At 52.0% G+C, this 14,020-nt stretch overlaps 1 protein-coding gene across 4 annotated transcripts in view; it reads left to right on the top strand.

Moving 5' to 3' along the window:
• Positions 1–271: 271 nt before the first annotated feature.
• Positions 272–14,020, top strand: part of LOC140405525 (calcitonin gene-related peptide type 1 receptor-like) — a 187,602-nt gene continuing 173,853 nt past the window's right edge. Inside the window, exons 1-2 of one of the 4 annotated variants that reach the window (XM_072494077.1) lie at positions 272–774; positions 13,830–13,918. The gene's annotated coding sequence lies outside the window, so the exon portion shown is untranslated. The remainder of the gene's footprint in view (positions 775–13,829; positions 13,919–14,020) is intronic. The other 3 variants (XM_072494078.1, XM_072494079.1, XM_072494080.1) reach the window with 3 other exon arrangements.

The raw sequence follows: 14,020 nt of genomic DNA on the forward strand, positions 1-14,020 counted from the left end.
GGGGGGGGGGGGGGGGGGGGGGGTTGGCGAAATGGGCATGTCATCGACATCTACAGCAAAGATACTCCCCCACCACTCCCTGCATCCCAGTCAAAAATATGCAGGGGCAAAAGTCACTGGTTTGAGCTCCTCGAAGCCTCTCCAGATCCTGGCTTGGGCTGTCCGGGGCTGGTTATTTCCCAGGGAAAAGCCTCGGCGGAGGAGAACTTCTCATGGGCAAAAGTCAAAAGTCTTGCAGGAAATGGCTTGCAGCTGGCCTCTGGGAAACAGCAGATTTCTATCAAACGGCCGTGACTGACAGTCCCTGATAGAGAGATCGCAAACTGCGAATCCATTTCCTGTTGTGTGCTGAACATTGCAGCTAATTTTAGAAAGCTCTTTGTTGAAGGAAGAATTTGTCAGAAGAAGGGTCCCACAGACAGCTTCACACAAGGCTCAGCAAAATGGGCTGGAATGTTGGGGAGTGAGGGGGTAAGGTTTGAATCCATCTGGATTGGATTATTTCCACGTTCTGCAGATCACAAAGACTTTCACATCTGCTACACCCTGATCACAGGGAGAGTGTCCGGGTGGTACAGACACTGAACTGCGAGACAGCGTGCCCACCCTCCTCATCCCAGCAACCACAGCCGTTCAACGATGATAAACTCTTGAAGACCTGCTCATCTTTACCAGCGCAACAGGGCAGTACTGAGGGTAAGACACCACGACAATAAGATAGAAAGAGGAAGCGATATCCACTGCATTCATCTCCATTAAGAACAAAGAGAGCGAGTAAGTCACAGTTACCCTCAGTGATCGAACAATTTCAGTGTTGTCCTACAGTGCCCCGCTGATCACTCCCTCTGCAAGACTCAATCTTACTCTGTATCTAACCCCGTGCTGTACCTCTCCTGGGAGTGTTTGATGGGGACAGTGTAGGGGGAGCTTTACTCTGTATCTAACCGCGTGCTGTACCTGTCCTGGGAGTGTTTGATGGGGACAGTGTAGAGGGAGCTTTACTCTGTATCTAACCCCGTGCTGTACCTGTCCTGGGAGGGTTTGATGGGGACAGTGTAGAGGGAGCTTTACTCTGTATCTAACACCGTGCTGTACCTGTCCTGGGAGTGTTTGATGGGGACAGTGTAGAGGGAGCTTTACTCTGTATCTAACCCCGTGCTGTACCTGTCCTGGGGGTGTTTGATGGGGACAGTGTAGAGGGAGCTTTACTCTGTATCTAACCCCGTGCTGTACCTGTCCTTGGAGTGTTTGATGGGGGCAGTGTAGAGGGAGCTGTACTCTGTATCTAACCCCGTGCTGTACCTGTCCTGGGAGTGTTTGATGGGGACAGTGTAGAGGGAGCTTTACTCTGTATCTAACCCCGTGCTGTACCTGTCCTGGGGGTGTTTGATGGGGACAGTGTAGAGGGAGCTTTACTCTGTATCTAACCCCGTGCTGTACCTGTCCTGGGAGAGTTTGATGGGGACAGTGTAGAGGGAGCTTTACTCTGTACCTAACCCCGTGCTGTACCTGTCCTGGGAGTGTTTGATAGGGACAGTGTAGAGGGAGCTTTACTCTGTATCTAACCCCGTGCTGTACCTGTCCTGGGAGTGTTTGATGGGGACAGTGTAGAGGGAGCTTTACTCTGTATCTAACCCCGTGCTGTACCTGTCCTGGGAGTGTTTGATGGGGACAGTGTAGAGGGAGCTTTACTCTGTATCTAACACCGTGCTGTACCTGTCCTGGGAGTGTTTGATGGGGACAGTGTAGAGGGTGCTTTACTCTGTATCTAACCCTGTGCTGTACCTGTCCTGGGGGTGTTTGATGGGGACAGTGTAGAGGGAGCTTTACTCTGTATCTAACCCCGTGCTGTACCTGTCCTGGGAGTGTTTGATGGGGACAGTGTAGAGGGAGCTTTACTCTGTACCTAACCCCGTGCTGTACCTGTCCTGGGAGTGTTTGATGGGGACAGTGTAGAGGGAGCTTTACTCTGTATCTAACCCCGTGCTGTACCTGTCCTGGGAGTGTTTGATGGGGACAGTGTAGAGGGAGCTTTATTCTGTATCTAACCCCGTGCTGTACCTGTCCTGGGAGTGTTTGATGGGGACAGTGTAGAGGGAGCTTTACTCTGTATCTAACACCGTGCTGTACCTGTCCTGGGAGTGTTTGATGGGGACAGTGTAGAGGGAGCTTTACTCTGTATCAAACCCTGTGCTGTACCTGTCCTGGGGGTGTTTGATGGGGACAGTGTAGAGGGAGCTTTACTCTGTATCTAACCCCGTGCTGTACCTGTCCTGGGAGTGTTTGATGGGGACAGTGTAGAGGGAGCTTTACTCTGTACCTAACCCCGTGCTGTACCTGTCCAGGGAGTGTTTGATGGGGACAGTGTAGAGGGAGCTTTACTCTGTATCTAACCCCGTGCTGTACCTGTCCTGGGAGTGTTTGATGGGGACAGTGTAGAGGGAGCTTTACTCTGTATCTAACCCCGTGCTGTACCTGTCCTGGCAGTGTTTGATGGGGACAGTGTAGAGGGAGCTTTACTCTGTATCTAGCCCCGTGCTGTACCTGTCCTGGGAGTGTTTGATGGGGACAGTGTAGAGGGAGCTTTACTCTGTATCTCACCCCGTGCTATACCTGTCCTGGGAGTGTTTGATGGGGACAGTGTAGAGGGAGCTTTACTCTGTATCTCACCCCGTGCTGTACCTGTCCTGGGAGTGTTTGATGGGGACAGTGTAAAGGGAGCTTTACTCTGTATCTAACCCCGTGCTGTACCTGTCCTGGGAGTGTTTGATGGGGACAGTGTGGAGGGAGCTTTACTCTGTATCTAACCCCGTGCTGTATCTCTCATGGGAGTGTTTGATGGGGACAGTGTAGAGGGAGCTTTACTCTGTATCTAACCCCGTGCTGTACCTGTCCTGGGAGTGTTTGACGGGGACAGTGTAGAGGGAGCTTTACTCTGTATCTAACCCCGTGCTGTACCTGTCCTGGGAATGTTTGATGGGGGCAGTGTAGCGGGAGCTTTACTCTGTATCTAACCCCGTGCTGTACCTGTCCTGGGAGTGTTTGATGGGGACAGTGTAGAGAGAGCTTCACTCTGTATCTAACCCCGTGCTGTACCTGTCCTGGGAGTGTTTGATGGGGACAGTGTAGAGGGAGCTTTACTCTGTATCTAACGCCGTGCTGTACCTGTCCTGGGAGTGTTTGATGGGGACAGTGTAGAGGGAGCTTTACTCTGTATCTAATCCCGTGCTGTACGTGTCCTGGGAGTGTATGATGGGGACAGTGTAGAGGGAGCTTTACTCTATCTAACCCCGTGCTGTACCTGTCCTGGGAATGTTTGATGGGGGCAGTGTAGAGGGAGCTTTACTTTGTATCTAACCCCGTGATGTACCTGTCCTGGGAGTGTTTGATGGGGACAGTGTAGAGGGAGCTTTACTCTGTATCTAACCCCGTGCTGTACCTGTCCTGGGAGTGTTTGATGGGGACAGTGTAGAGGGAGCTTTACTCTGTATCTAACCCCGTGCTGTACCTGTCCTGGGAGTGTTTGATGGGGACAGTGTAGAGGGAGCTTTACTCTGTATCTAACCCCGTGCTGTACCTGTCCTGGGAGTGTATGATGGGGACAGTGTAGAGGGAGCTTTACTCTATCTAACCCCGTGCTGTACCTGTCCTGGGAGTGTTTGATGGGGACAGTGTAGAGGGAGCTTTACTCTGTATCTAACCCTGTGCTGTACCTGTCCTGGGGGTGTTTGATGGGGACAGTGTAGAGGGAGCTTTACTCTGTATCTAACCCCGTGCTGTACCTGTCCTGGGAGTGTTTGATGGGGACAGTGTAGAGGGAGCTTTACTCTGTACCTAACCCCGTGCTGTACCTGTCCTGGGAATGTTTGATGGGGACAGTGTAGAGGGAGCTTTACTCTGTATCTAACCCCGTGCTGTACCTGTCCTGGGAGTGTTTGATGGGGACAGTGTAGAGGGAGCTTTACTCTGTATCTAACCCCGTGCTGTACCTGTCCTGGCAGTGTTTGATGGGGACAGTGTAGAGGGAGGTTTACTCTGTATCTAACCCCGTGCTGTACCTGTCCTGGGAGTGTTTGATGGGGACAGTGTAGAGGGAGCTTTATTCTGTATCTCACCCCGTGCTATACCTGTCCTGGGAGTGTTTGATGGGGACAGTGTAGAGGGAGCTTTACTCTGTATCTCACCCCGTGCTGTACCTGTCCTGGGAGTGTTTGATGGGGACAGTGTAAAGGGAGCTTTACTCTGTATCTAACCCCGTGCTGTACCTGTCCTGGGAGTGTTTGATGGGGACAGTGTGGAGGGAGCTTTACTCTGTATCTAACCCCGTGCTGTATCTGTCCTGGGAGTGTTTGATGGGGACAGTGTAGAGGGAGCTTTACTCTGTATCTAACCCCGTGCTGTACCTGTCCTGGGAGTGTTTGACGGGGACAGTGTAGAGGGAGCTTTACTCTGTATCTAACCCCGTGCTGTACCTGTCCTGGGAATGTTTGATGGGGGCAGTGTAGCGGGAGCTTTACTCTGTATCTAACCCCGTGCTGTACCTGTCCTGGGAGTGTTTGATGGGGACAGTGTAGAGAGAGCTTTACTCTGTATCTAACGCCGTGCTGTACCTGTCCTGGGAGTGTTTGATGGGGACAGTGAAGAGGGAGCTTTACTCTGTATCTAACCCCGTGCTGTATCTCTCCTGGGAGTGTTTGATGGGGACAGTGTAGAGGGAGCTTTACTCTGTATCTAACCCCGTGCTGTACCTGTCCTGGGAGTGTTTGACGGGGACAGTGTAGAGGGAGCTTTACTCTGTATCTAACCCCGTGCTGTACCTGTCCTGGGAATGTTTGATGGGGGCAGTGTAGCGGGAGCTTTACTCTGTATCTAACCCCGTGCTGTACCTGTCCTGGGAGTGTTTGATGGGGACAGTGTAGAGAGAGCTTCACTCTGTATCTAACCCCGTGCTGTACCTGTCCTGGGAGTGTTTGATGGGGACAGTGTAGAGGGAGCTTTACTCTGTATCTAACGCCGTGCTGTACCTGTCCTGGGAGTGTTTGATGGGGACAGTGTAGAGGGAGCTTTACTCTGTATCTAATCCCGTGCTGTACGTGTCCTGGGAGTGTATGATGGGGACAGTGTAGAGGGAGCTTTACTCTATCTAACCCCGTGCTGTACCTGTCCTGGGAATGTTTGATGGGGGCAGTGTAGAGGGAGCTTTACTTTGTATCTAACCCCGTGATGTACCTGTCCTGGGAGTGTTTGATGGGGAAAGTGTAGAGGGAGCTTTACTCTGTATCTAACCCCGTGCTGTACCTGTCCTGGGAGTGTTTGATGGGGACAGTGTAGAGGGAGCTTTACTCTGTATCTAACCCCGTGCTGTACCTGTCCTGGGAGTGTTTGATGGGGACAGTGTAGAGGGAGCTTTACTCTGTATCTAACCCCGTGCTGTACCTGTCCTGGGAGTGTATGATGGGGACAGTGTAGAGGGAGCTTTACTCTATCTAACCCCGTGCTGTACCTGTCCTGGGAGTGTTTGATGGGGACAGTGTAGAGGGAGCTTTACTCTGTATCTAACCCTGTGCTGTACCTGTCCTGGGGGTGTTTGATGGGGACAGTGTAGAGGGAGCTTTACTCTGTATCTAACCCCGTGCTGTACCTGTCCTGGGAGTGTTTGATGGGGACAGTGTAGAGGGAGCTTTACTCTGTACCTAACCCCGTGCTGTACCTGTCCTGGGAATGTTTGATGGGGACAGTGTAGAGGGAGCTTTACTCTGTATCTAACCCCGTGCTGTACCTGTCCTGGGAGTGTTTGATGGGGACAGTGTAGAGGGAGCTTTACTCTGTATCTAACCCCGTGCTGTACCTGTCCTGGCAGTGTTTGATGGGGACAGTGTAGAGGGAGGTTTACTCTGTATCTAACCCCGTGCTGTACCTGTCCTGGGAGTGTTTGATGGGGACAGTGTAGAGGGAGCTTTACTCTGTATCTCACCCCGTGCTATACCTGTCCTGGGAGTGTTTGATGGGGACAGTGTAGAGGGAGCTTTACTCTGTATCTCACCCCGTGCTGTACCTGTCCTGGGAGTGTTTGATGGGGACAGTGTAAAGGGAGCTTTACTCTGTATCTAACCCCGTGCTGTACCTGTCCTGGGAGTGTTTGATGGGGACAGTGTGGAGGGAGCTTTACTCTGTATCTAACCCCGTGCTGTATCTGTCCTGGGAGTGTTTGATGGGGACAGTGTAGAGGGAGCTTTACTCTGTATCTAACCCCGTGCTGTACCTGTCCTGGGAGTGTTTGACGGGGACAGTGTAGAGGGAGATTTACTCTGTATCTAACCCCGTGCTGTACCTGTCCTGGGAATGTTTGATGGGGGCAGTGTAGCGGGAGCTTTACTCTGTATCTAACCCCGTGCTGTACCTGTCCTGGGAGTGTTTGATGGGGACAGTGTAGAGAGAGCTTTACTCTGTATCTAACGCCGTGCTGTACCTGTCCTGGGAGTGTTTGATGGGGACAGTGTAGAGGGAGCTTTACTCTGTATCTAATCCCGTGCTGTACCTGTCCTGGGAGTGTATGATGGGGACAGTGTAGAGGGAGCTTTACTCTATCTAACCCCGTGCTGTACCTGTCCTGGGAATGTTTGATGGGGGCAGTGTAGAGGGAGCTTTACTTTGTACCTAACCCCGTGATGTACCTGTCCTGGGAGTGTTTGATGGGGACAGTGTAGAGGGAGCTTTACTCTGTATCTAACCCCGTGCTGTACCTGTCCTGGGAGTGTTTGATGGGGACAGTGTAGAGGGAGCTTTACTCTGTATCTCACCCCGTGCTATACCTGTCCTGGGAGTGTTTGATGGGGACAGTGTAGAGGGAGCTTTACTCTGTATCTCACCCCGTGCTGTACCTGTCCTGGGAGTGTTTGATGGGGACAGTGTAAAGGGAGCTTTACTCTGTATCTAACCCCGTGCTGTACCTGTCCTGGGTGTGTTTGATGGGGACAGTGTGGAGGGAGCTTTACTCTGTATCTAACCCCGTGCTGTATCTGTCCTGGGAGTGTTTGATGGGGACAGTGTAGAGGGAGCTTTACTCTGTATCTAACCCCGTGCTGTACCTGTCCTGGGAGTGTTTGACGGGGACAGTGTAGAGGGAGATTTACTCTGTATCTAACCCCGTGCTGTACCTGTCCCGGGAATGTTTGATGGGGGCAGTGTAGCGGGAGCTTTACTCTGTATCTAACCCCGTGCTGTACCTGTCCTGGGAGTGTTTGATGGGGACAGTGTAGAGAGAGCTTTACTCTGTATCTAACGCCGTGCTGTACCTGTCCTGGGAGTGTTTGATGGGGACAGTGTAGAGGGAGCTTTACTCTGTATCTAATCCCGTGCTGTACCTGTCCTGGGAGTGTATGATGGGGACAGTGTAGAGGGAGCTTTACTCTATCTAACCCCGTGCTGTACCTGTCCTGGGAATGTTTGATGGGGGCAGTGTAGAGGGAGCTTTACTTTGTACCTAACCCCGTGATGTACCTGTCCTGGGAGTGTTTGATGGGGACAGTGTAGAGGGAGCTTTACTCTGTATCTAACCCCGTGCTGTACCTGTCCTGGGAGTGTTTGATGGGGACAGTGTAGAGGGAGCTTTACTCTGTATCTAACCCCGTGCTGTACCTGTTCTTGGAGTGTTTGATGGGGACAGTGTAGAGGGAGCTTTACTCTGTATCTAACCCCGTGCTGTACCTGTCCTGGGAGTGTTTGATGGCGACAGTGTAGAGGGAGCTGTACTCTGTATCTAACCCTGTGCTGTACCTGTCCTGGGAGTGTTTGATGGGGACAGTGCAGAGGGAGCTTTACTCTGTAACTAACCCCGTGCTGTACCTGTCCTGGGAGTGTTTGATGGGGACAGTGTAGAAGGAGCTTTACTCTGTATCTAACCCCGTGCTGTACCTGTCCTGGGAGTGTTTGACGGGGACAGTGTAGAGGGAGCTTTACTCTGTATCTAACCCCTACTGTGCCTGTCCTGGGAGTGTTTGATGGGGACAGTGTAGAGGGAGCTTTACTCTGTCTCTAACCCCGTGCTGTACCTGTCCTGGGAGTGTTTGATGGGGACAGTGTAGAGGGAGCTTTACTCTGTATCTAACCCCGTGCTATACCTGTCCTGGGAGTGTTTGATGGGGACAGTGTAGAGGGAGCTTTACTCTGTATCTAACCCCGTGCTGTACCTGTCCTGGGAGTGTTTGACGGGGACAGTGTAGAGGGAGCTTTACTCTGTATCTAACCCCTACTGTGCCTGTCCTGGGAGTGTTTGATGGGGACACTGTAGAGGGAGCTTTACTCTGTATCTAACCCCGTGCTGTACCTGTCCTGGGAGTGTTTGATGGGGACAGTGTAGAGGGAGCTTTACTCTGTATCTAACCCCGTGCTGTACCTGTCCTGGGAGTGTTTGATGTGGACAGTGTAGAGGGAGATTTACTCTGTACCTAACCCCGTGCTGTACCTGTCCTGGGAGTGTTTGATGGGGACAGTGTAGAGGGAGCTTTACTCTGTATCTAACCCCGTGCTGTACCGGTCCTGGGAGTGTTTGATGGGGACAGTGTAGAGGGAGCTTTACTCTGTATCTAACCCCGTGCTGTACCTGTCCTGGGAGAGTTTGATGGGAACAGTGTAGAGGGAGCTTTACTCTGTATCTAACCCCGTGCTGTACCTGTCCTGGGAGTGTTTGATGGGGACAGTGTAGAGGGAGCTTTACTCTGTATCTCACCCCGTGCTGTACCTGTCCTGGGAGTGTTTGATGGGGACAGTGTAAAGGGAGCTTTACTCTGTATCTAACCCCGTGCTGTACCTGTCCTGGGAGTGTTTGATGGGGACAGTGTGGAGGGAGCTTTACTCTGTATCTAACCCCGTGCTGTATCTGTCCTGGGAGTGTTTGATGGGGACAGTGTAGAGGGAGCTTTACTCTGTATCTAACCCCGTGCTGTACCTGTCCTGGGAGTGTTTGACGGGGACAGTGTAGAGGGAGCTTTACTCTGTATCTAACCCCGTGCTGTACCTGTCCTGGGAATGTTTGATGGGGGCAGTGTAGCGGGAGCTTTACTCTGTATCTAACCCCGTGCTGTACCTGTCCTGGGAGTGTTTGATGGGGACAGTGTAGAGAGAGGTTTACTCTGTATCTAACGCCGTGCTGTACCTGTCCTGGGAGTGTTTGATGGGGACAGTGTAGAGGGAGCTTTACTCTGTATCTAATCCCGTGCTGTACCTGTCCTGGGAGTGTTTGATGGGGACAGTACAGAGGGAGCTTTACTCTATCTAACCCCGTGCTGTACCTGTCCTGGGAATGTTTGATGTGGGCAGTGTAGAGGGAGCTTTACTTTGTATCTAACACTGTGATGTACCTGTCCTGGGAGTGTTTGATGGGGGCAGTGTAGAGGGAGCTGTACTCTGTATCTAACCCCGTGCTGTACCTGTCCTGGGAGTGTTTGACAGGGACAGTGTAGAGGGAGCTTTACTCTGTATCTAACCCCATGCTGTACCTGTCCTGGGAGTGTTTGATGGGGACAGTGGAGAGGGAGCTTTACTCTGTATCTCACCCCGTGCTGTACCTGTCCTGGGAGTGTTTGACGGGGACAGTGTAGAGGGAGCTTTACTCTATCTAACCCCGTGCTGTACCTGTCCTGGGAATGTTTGATGGGGGCAGTGTAGAGGGAGCTTTACTTTGTATCTAACCCCGTGATGTACCTGTCCTGGGAGTGTTTGATGGGGACAGTGTAGAGGGAGCTTTACTCTGTATCTAACCCCGTGCTGTACCTGTCCTGGGAGTGTTTGATGGGGACAGTGTAGAGGGAGCTTTACTCTGTATCTAACCCCGTGCTGTACCTGTTCTTGGAGTGTTTGATGGGGACAGTGTAGAGGGAGCTTTACTCTGTATCTAACCCCGTGCTGTACCTGTCCTGGGAGTGTTTGATGGCGACAGTGTAGAGGGAGCTGTACTCTGTATCTAACCCTGTGCTGTACCTGTCCTGGGAGTGTTTGATGGGGACAGTGCAGAGGGAGCTTTACTCTGTAACTAACCCCGTGCTGTACCTGTCCTGGGAGTGTTTGATGGGGACAGTGTAGAAGGAGCTTTACTCTGTATCTAACCCCGTGCTGTACCTGTCCTGGGAGTGTTTGACGGGGACAGTGTAGAGGGAGCTTTACTCTGTATCTAACCCCGTGCTATACCTGTCCTGGGAGTGTTTGATGGGGACAGTGTAGAGGGAGCTTTACTCTGTATCTAACCCCGTGCTGTACCTGTCCTGGGAGTGTTTGACGGGGACAGTGTAGAGGGAGCTTTACTCTGTATCTAACCCCTACTGTGCCTGTCCTGGGAGTGTTTGATGGGGACACTGTAGAGGGAGCTTTACTCTGTATCTAACCCCGTGCTGTACCTGTCCTGGGAGTGTTTGATGGGGACAGTGTAGAGGGAGCTTTACTCTGTATCTAACCCCGTGCTGTACCTGTCCTGGGAGTGTTTGATGTGGACAGTGTAGAGGGAGATTTACTCTGTACCTAACCCCGTGCTGTACCTGTCCTGGGAGTGTTTGATGGGGACAGTGTAGAGGGAGCTTTACTCTGTATCTAACCCCGTGCTGTACCGGTCCTGGGAGTGTTTGATGGGGACAGTGTAGAGGGAGCTTTACTCTGTATCTAACCCCGTGCTGTACCTGTCCTGGGAGAGTTTGATGGGAACAGTGTAGAGGGAGCTTTACTCTGTATCTAACCCCGTGCTGTACCTGTCCTGGGAGTGTTTGATGGGGACAGTGTAGAGGGAGCTTTACTCTGTATCTCACCCCGTGCTGTACCTGTCCTGGGAGTGTTTGATGGGGACAGTGTAAAGGGAGCTTTACTCTGTATCTAACCCCGTGCTGTACCTGTCCTGGGAGTGTTTGATGGGGACAGTGTGGAGGGAGCTTTACTCTGTATCTAACCCCGTGCTGTATCTGTCCTGGGAGTGTTTGATGGGGACAGTGTAGAGGGAGCTTTACTCTGTATCTAACCCCGTGCTGTACCTGTCCTGGGAGTGTTTGACGGGGACAGTGTAGAGGGAGCTTTACTCTGTATCTAACCCCGTGCTGTACCTGTCCTGGGAATGTTTGATGGGGGCAGTGTAGCGGGAGCTTTACTCTGTATCTAACCCCGTGCTGTACCTGTCCTGGGAGTGTTTGATGGGGACAGTGTAGAGAGAGGTTTACTCTGTATCTAACGCCGTGCTGTACCTGTCCTGGGAGTGTTTGATGGGGACAGTGTAGAGGGAGCTTTACTCTGTATCTAATCCCGTGCTGTACCTGTCCTGGGAGTGTTTGATGGGGACAGTACAGAGGGAGCTTTACTCTATCTAACCCCGTGCTGTACCTGTCCTGGGAATGTTTGATGTGGGCAGTGTAGAGGGAGCTTTACTTTGTATCTAACACTGTGATGTACCTGTCCTGGGAGTGTTTGATGGGGGCAGTGTAGAGGGAGCTGTACTCTGTATCTAACCCCGTGCTGTACCTGTCCTGGGAGTGTTTGACAGGGACAGTGTAGAGGGAGCTTTACTCTGTATCTAACCCCTACTGTGCCTGTCCTGGGAGTGTTTGATGGGGACACTGTAGAGGGAGCTTTACTCTGTCTCTAACCCCGTGCTGTACCTGTCCTGGGAGTGTTTGATGGGGACAGTGTAGAGGGAGCTTTACTCTGTATCTAACCCCGTGCTATACCTGTCCTGGGAGTGTTTGATGGGGACAGTGTAGAGGGAGCTTTACTCTGTATCTAACCCCGTGCTGTACCTGTCCTGGGAGTGTTTGACGGGGACAGTGTAGAGGGAGCTTTACTCTGTATCTAACCCCTACTGTGCCTGTCCTGGGAGTGTTTGATGGGGACACTGTAGAGGGAGCTTTACTCTGTATCTAACCCCGTGCTGTACCTGTCCTGGGAGTGTTTGATGGGGACAGTGTAGAGGGAGCTTTACTCTGTATCTAACCCCGTGCTGTACCTGTCCTGGGAGTGTTTGATGTGGACAGTGTAGAGGGAGATTTACTCTGTACCTAACCCCGTGCTGTACCTGTCCTGGGAGTGTTTGATGGGGACAGTGTAGAGGGAGCTTTACTCTGTATCTAACCCCGTGCTGTACCGGTCCTGGGAGTGTTTGATGGGGACAGTGTAGAGGGAGCTTTACTCTGTATCTAACCCCGTGCTGTACCTGTCCTGGGAGAGTTTGATGGGAACAGTGTAGAGGGAGCTTTACTCTGTATCTAACCCCGTGCTGTACCTGTCCTTGGAGTGTTTGATGGGGACAGTGTAGAGGGAGCTTTACTCTGTATCTAACCCCGTGCTGTACCTGTCCTGGGAGTGTTTGACGAGGACAGTGTAGAGGGAGCTTTACTCTGTATCTAACCCCGTGCTGTACCTGTCCTGGGAGTGTTTGATGGGGACAGTGTAGAGGGAGCTTTACTCTGTATCTAACACCGTGCTGTACCTGTCCTGGGAGTGTTTGATGGGGACAGCGTAGATGGAGCGTTACTCTGTATCTAACCCCGTGCTGTACCTGTCCTGGGAGTGTTTGATGGGGACAATGTAGAGGGAGCTTTACTCTGTATCTAACCCCGTGCTGTACCTGTCCTGGGAGTGTTTGATGGGGACAGTGTAGAGGGAGCTTTACTCTGTATCTATCCCGTGCTGTCCCTGTCCTGGGAGTGTTTGATGGGGGCAGTGTAGAGTGAGCGTTACTCGGTATCTAACCCCGTGCTGTACCTGTCCTGGGAGTGTTTGATGGGGACAGTGTAGAGGGAGCTTTACTCTGTATCTAACCCCGTGCTGTACCTGTCCTGGGAGTGTTTGATGGGGACAGTGTAGAGGGAGCTTTCCTCTGTATCTAACCCCGTGCTGTTGGGCAGCACGGTAGCGCAGTGGTTAGCACTGTTGCTTCACAACGCCAGGATCCCAGGTTCGATCCCCGGCTGGGTCACTGTCTGTGCAGAGTCTGCACGTTCTCCCCGTGTCTGCGTGGGTTTCCTCCGGGTGCTCCGGTTTCCTCCCACTGTCCAAAGACCTGCAGGTTAGGTGAATTGGACACGCTAAATTGTCCCCTAGTGTCCAAAGATGTTGGGAGGGTTTGTTGGGTTGCAGGGATAGGGTGGAAGTAAGGGCTTAAGTGGGTCGGTGCAGACTCGATGGGCCGAATGGCCTCCTTCTGCACTGTATGTTCCATGTTCTATGTACCTGTAGTGGGAGTGTTTGATGGGGACTCTCTAAATCCTGGGTGGGATCTCTGCAGCTTTGATGATGGGGTCGGTATTTTGTAATCTCACCGCGACAGCTGATTGGTGCTGGGCTGCTGTTCCTGATGTTCGTTGGGGAGTTATTCTCTTTATCGTTGCTGGGTCTTCTCAGTTTCGCCTGCCAAGTGTGAATACCCTTTGAGTCGATACCCCTGCCGCAGGTACCCCTGTGTTTCCAAGCATTATGTATGGAGATGGAGGAAAGTTTGGGAGAAAAACATTTTTTGCCTCTGTAACGTCCCCCGCCATTGGCAAATCAGTCCCGCTCCTGCTTTGGTCAAAGGTCTGTAGCTTTGAGCTTCCGGATGGTGTTTCCGACGATCCCAGCCCCTCAAACCCAGAAACTGAGAAGGGGGAAGTTCAGTCAGGTTTTGCTTTGACATCAGCCTGATGACGGGGTGAGGAGGTGGGTGTGTGGATTGCCCAGTCCTGGGAGAAGCACGGAACACGGAGTTTAGGGAGCGATGTATCGGGCCCAGTGCTCCCTTGTCCACTTGACTATCTCTCAGATATACATCAGCTGATGGTGCTACTTATTTCCTGCAGTAACACCCGACTCTATATCGGCAGGTAAAAGCCACGAGGCCCTGCCCATCTTCAATCAGGTCTGCTGTGTGCCGCCATGATTTGAAAGCATGTCAGAATAAGTCTGGGTACGGGTAAGTCTTTTTGCTAATGCCCCTCATTTCTCCCTCACTTGGCGAGGTTGCAGTGAATGACTGGGACCGAGGTTCTCTGCACTGTAAACATTTCCCCAGCTG

The sequence above is a fragment of the Scyliorhinus torazame genome, chromosome X, assembly GCF_047496885.1.
Source record: "Scyliorhinus torazame isolate Kashiwa2021f chromosome X, sScyTor2.1, whole genome shotgun sequence".
NCBI classification, from domain to species: Eukaryota; Metazoa; Chordata; class Chondrichthyes; order Carcharhiniformes; family Scyliorhinidae; genus Scyliorhinus; species Scyliorhinus torazame.